The sequence below is a fragment of the Peromyscus maniculatus genome, chromosome 1, assembly GCF_049852395.1.
Source record: "Peromyscus maniculatus bairdii isolate BWxNUB_F1_BW_parent chromosome 1, HU_Pman_BW_mat_3.1, whole genome shotgun sequence".
In the NCBI taxonomy this organism is placed as follows: Eukaryota; Metazoa; Chordata; class Mammalia; order Rodentia; family Cricetidae; genus Peromyscus; species Peromyscus maniculatus.
In genome coordinates, this window is record NC_134852.1 from 56,536,499 (window position 1) to 56,542,195 (window position 5,697).

Below are 5,697 nucleotides of genomic sequence, written 5' to 3' on the forward strand. Positions count from 1 at the left end.
TCATAAATGGGTGTCATTGGTCTTAGAAGACAGCTGTAGAAATGACATGAATTTGGATGTCATCCATGAGTTACCATCAAGATTGTTCTTTTTACGTAAGTTAAATATTCTCTGAGTACACTTCTTCCTTAATGGGGTGTAGAAAATCTCATAGAACAAAGTCCTCCACTCAAAAGCAAAACACATTGTATTTACTATCTCAACATTTTTCAACATAAGGACTATTGACATAAACCAGGCCCCCTTTTCACAGGTATCTACCCATGATTCTGGGTAATATGCCATTGATGAAAAGACTTGAGCTCTATCCAGATTCTTTCTGCAATGTCTGATGGCTCCAGCAGCCACACTGATCTGCCAGAAGCAAGAGTGGTGGTCATGATAAAGCCAGCCAGACTGACCTGATGTCACCAGGGAAGTGAGTGCAAGAGCCGATGCATGGTGTCAATAGGAATGAAAGCTACTCCAGAGTGGGGCTGTTCTAGAATCTGAGCATTTTTCTGCTGCTGCACTAAGCCCTGACTGGTTCTTTGTCCCTCCCAGACTCTGAGAACTGCCTGATAACCCCTGAGTAAATGTTCAGTTTACATTAGCTGGGACTCTCTCTCTCTCTGATGCTTCAGCTCATAACCCAATTGAAGCATCAGTTAATGAGTGTATTCAGATCCCAGGAGGTCTTGACAAATGGTGTAGAAACAAATAATAACTCATTTCTGAGAATGTTTCCAGACTCTTCTTAGAAAGGCCAACCAAATCTTATTGATGACAGTGTTCTGGAGGAAGAATGATGGATGATTATTTTATATTGTGTTAGAGAAGTGACTACTGCATCTCAATATGCCAGATTGGGTACAAAGGGATAAGTTAGCTTAAGGGGAAGAATGTCCTTTGCTTTATGTCTGTGTGGATTTGGAAAAAATATCTGTGTGCTGTAGCATCACAATTCCTGAAAGACGTTTAAAAGAGCCAGTCCATATTCATTGGGACTCTCAGGAATGGCTATGTAATTTGATTTGATTGTATGAAGTACAGTGTCTTAGCTACTTTGGGCTGCTATAAGAAAACGCCTTATACTAAGCAATTTATAAAGAAAAGAAATTCATTGCTCATTATTCTGGAGGCTGGGGCTTGCCTTTCCTCATGCATAGCATCATCTCTGTGTAGACAGTAGAATAGAAAAGGGCTCCCTCAAGTTTTCCTGTTAGGATAACACCATTCACAGTTTTATCCACTTGTATGTCCTAATGACCTGTCAATATGACAAAAATGAAAATTAGGTTCCATGTGCCTTGCTGAGGGACAGAGATGTGCAGACCACACTGCACCTCACACTGGGATGTCCTATACATATTCTTGTCATGCCAGTTACTGGGAAAGAATGATGGTTTGGATGATGCAATTCAAGAACAATCATGAGTTCTTATATTCAGAGCCAACAGAGGTCAATGAGCCTTTTTCCCAGCAGGAACCTGTGCATGTAATATAAGACACAGACAAAGAGGAACAGAAAGGACACTGGCATTTAACAAAGACTCCACACAGCTCTCATAAAGTCTGCTTTGACAGAAGATTTACGCCAAAAACATCAGCCTCAAGTTTCTTGCCTTTGTAAGGAGTTTGCTTAGCTTTCTCGCTTAACCTTCACTATGGCATTGACTCCTCTTCCAGAATATTCTCTGAGATCTGGGGAGATGTTAATTGTTAGAGTCGAGAGCACCCCTTGGACTTTATAGGGTGCTACTTTCCTTGTGCTTAAAAAAATGAGATTTATGTGAGTTGGAATGACTCTCTGACCTTAACCACCCTGCACTCTTCTCCCTTTTGCACTTATAATCTCCACTTCCTCTGATTCAGCTCTTTATTGCTATCAGTCCACCAGCCGGTGTCTTATCTCTTTCCAAGGAACAAAGAGGGGAACTGAGTTCCACAATTATCACCCAGGGGATTTCGCTGAAAGTAACAAAATTTTCAACTAAAATAGATCTTAAAAGTAGAAGGAGATGCTGTATCATTGAATAGAAATTCTTAAAACTCTCATCTCACCATCACTTAAGAATGTTAGGCATCGATGTAATGCATTGTATCTTCCCATAGATCAGCCACATCTAGAAATAAAACAGTTTGCAGTTTCTCTCCTTAGAGTCTTGATATCTCAGACACATCTCTAGGCATTAGAGTTTGAGAGGACAGAATTCCACACTGGGAGGTAGAACAGAATTAAAAAGGCCTTCTTTTATATGCCTTTCCATTTTTACTAGGACTGGCAATCTTTCTCAAAATCTAAGAACACGTCCTTCATTATACATCCTTCTTCCAGAAAGATCACTGCTTCATTTCCTGGTGTTGAACCCCTCATACCTGAAAAAAAAATCTGTACTTGATGAGCAAGACATAATAATGTGTTCATTGTCTTTCAGGAAAACAGTCTGACTTCCAGCAAGACAGATATGAGAGGCTTGTTTTTCTTACGAGAAAGCCAGAGTGGTGAAATCAGACACTTGGAAACATAACTGAAACAAGGGGCAACAGGGCTTACTTTTTCATAACTAATGGCCTAAACTGTGGAATTCACTACCATGAAAATGCCTCTTCCTGCTGTGTTTCCTCATATTCAGTCCATGACAGGAGGCAGGGCTGAGGACAGCAGCTGCAGAGGGAGGTGAGACATTGCCATGAAGAGGGGGAATCACATCCATGGAGGTTTTTTTTTCCTTTCAGATCTTTAGATCACAGCAGCTAAAGGGTGAGCACCACATGCAGAGACAGATGAGTGGGAGGCAACTATAACTCTTCCTGTTTGTGAGACACTGCCCTGAAGAGCCTGTGAAGACATGGCCCACAGTGATAAATGTCTAAGAAGAAGAAAGAGGGATTCAATTAGAAACAGTTCAGATTGCATCATTAAAAACAATGTTGTTAGCTGAGGAGGGACCTGCTGAAAGAGAAGGCTAGATAGAAGTCTGATATGAGATGATCCTTGGACAGTAATACCTCAACTATGAATAATATCCATGACCACTGTGTAAATGTACCTCATTTTCTCATTGCTGTGATAAAACACTGAGCAAAAGCAACTTGGGAAGGAAAGGGTGTATTTTACCTTAGAGCTTAGTCTGTCATCTAGGGAAGCCAAGAACTCAAGAGAGGAGGCAAACACCACTGAGGAATGCTGCTTACTGGCTTGCTTTTCCTCTCCTACTGAGCCAAGTACTATATACAAACCAGGAACATTTGCCTAGTGGGCTTGGCCTCTCACATCTATAATCAGTCAAGACCATGGCCTACAAACATGCCCATAGGCCAGTATCACATGGTACTGCACAAAGATACGGGCACAGCTGTGCACAGCAAATTAAACCAGTCTTGTTGGTTGTTCAAATGGCCCACAGACATGCCCAAAATTATGCAGACACACTGAAGACAAAGTCTTTCTCTCTCTCCCTCTCTCTCTCTCTCTCTCTCTCTCTCTCTCTCTCTCTCTCTCTCTCTCTCTCACACACACACACACACACACACACACACACACACACACACCATTCTTAGTATACTATTACCAATTCTCTTGTCTTTATTGGGAAATCCTATGCTAATGACTTATTCCTAATTAAAGTGGTCTTATAAAATCCAAAAAAGCAAAGTACACCTGAAATGTGGAATTGCTTTAGTTAGGAATAAATAGGCCCATTGAAAAAATACAGAGGAGGATGTTGAAAATGACAGACTAACAAAGGAAGAGGCTGGGAGAAATGGTCAGTGCACCTGACCTGTGCCCTGTTCACTTTGTGCCTGTTCCCTTTCTGTAGTCATGGGTTTAAGATATTTGTGTCACTATGAGTGATTATTAGAGAACATTGTATTCTCTGAAGCTGAGCAGCAATAGATCTTCACTTCTTTCTGGAAAGCAGAGCTCAAATTTTGATAAATGTTACTAGAACACTATGTAAGAATGAAGAGACTAAGAGAGGGTGAGAAACTGAATGTCCAACTCAGAGCTTTTTCAGCTGATACCTTAAAACTTTAGAGATGGATGAGTCTGTTAAGTCTTTTTCCTTCCAAAACTGCAGTAAGTGAAACTCAGAAACTTCAGCTATTTGTATAAGATTAAACTGATTTCAGAGCTAAGACTCAAAAGCTGTGTCTCCCATCTCTACGTATAGGGATCATTTCATTAAGTGTTCATAATAAAATTATAGTTTAGAAAAACAAAAATATATTGCTTTGAGGTCAAAACTGTTACAGGAATAAAAATGAAACATATTTTATATATAAGTATTATTTTGTAGTTTTTATTTTTAAATTATTGCCTCTGAAAAGTCATTAATATTGAGAACTAGTCTTTATTTAATCTTTTGAGAGAAATGTTGGCCATCCTGACAAGAAAAGATTAAATTAGAAGCTTCCTTGTCTAAAGAGTTTTCATTAAGTCTCTTTTATTATTATGTGTAATGCTATATTTGTGAAATGCTTAAATATACAGAATAATGAACTAAACACACGCAGAGTACAAATTTTATGTGTGTGTGAATATTTTATAAAGAATATAAGGTGTACAAAACTGGTATGCATTTTAATAATGAAACATTGAAAACCACTGCTGTCGACCACTTCCATCTTCATTAGAAGCAGCTGGGACTACTCACAGGTGACCTTGAAGAGCCAACCTGATGGCATTCCCTCGTGGAAGGAAGAGGTGGTTAGGGACATTAAGCCCTCTACTGAGATTTTAGCCTCTCCCTTCCGTGCTTCCTGCAACTTGTATGTAATTCTTCCTCAGCTGCACAAAGTCATAATGATTTGGGATCTGCCGTGGAAGGTTGACTGGAGGGGGAATACTGTCTATAAATCTATCAGGAAGTTGACATCCATGCTGGGGCAAGACTTTGCAGTGGTGCAGCTGTTTGGGGTCACATAGTTTGGTGAGTACCTCCTTCACTGATGCAGTAGAAGGAAGCTAAATAAACTCATTGTTATACCATGAAGAACTTGGGTGGCATCATTCCTTGGGTCCCGTCATTGGAAGACAGCTCTTTCCATCGTCAGTAAATGTCTATTTCTTGTCCCAGGAAAAGTTTATGTAACCACAACTCTTGACTCTATAAAGTAAGTACTGTTCTTCAGGTGTGCTCCTGATATTGTCCACCATTGTTTCCCCTTCAAGAAGGAATTGCTGCTCTGAATTAACTGATTGAAATGGAAGAGTGCTGGTACAGGAGCATCAGCAGGACTAAGAGGATGCATGTTCATGGAGACAGGCAGTGCTCAGTTGTAGGTAGAAGACATATTAAAGGTGCTTTCCAAATTTAGAAGTGTTATATTTAGTTTCAGACAGTTTGAGTCAATGCTTTTATTTCTTTCACAGTTTAGAATAATTTTATTTTAAAACAAGCACATTGTGTGTTCATAAAAGATGATGCTAAGAACTGAGACAATATAAAAATTAATTCATTCAAGAAGGCTTTTTGTTTTTACTGAAAAACAATGGAAATTTGAAACACAAATATGGATTAATATACATTTAAAACCCTCCTTTCTCTCTTTATTTACATGATATTCCACTAACTAAATCCCATTTCCACTAACACTTCCCTCAACAATGACACAGTCAATATCCTCATTGCCTTCGGGAGCCACATACTATTATAAAGATGCAAATAAGCAATTAAGAAAGACAGCTATTGATTGACTTTGTCAAAAATT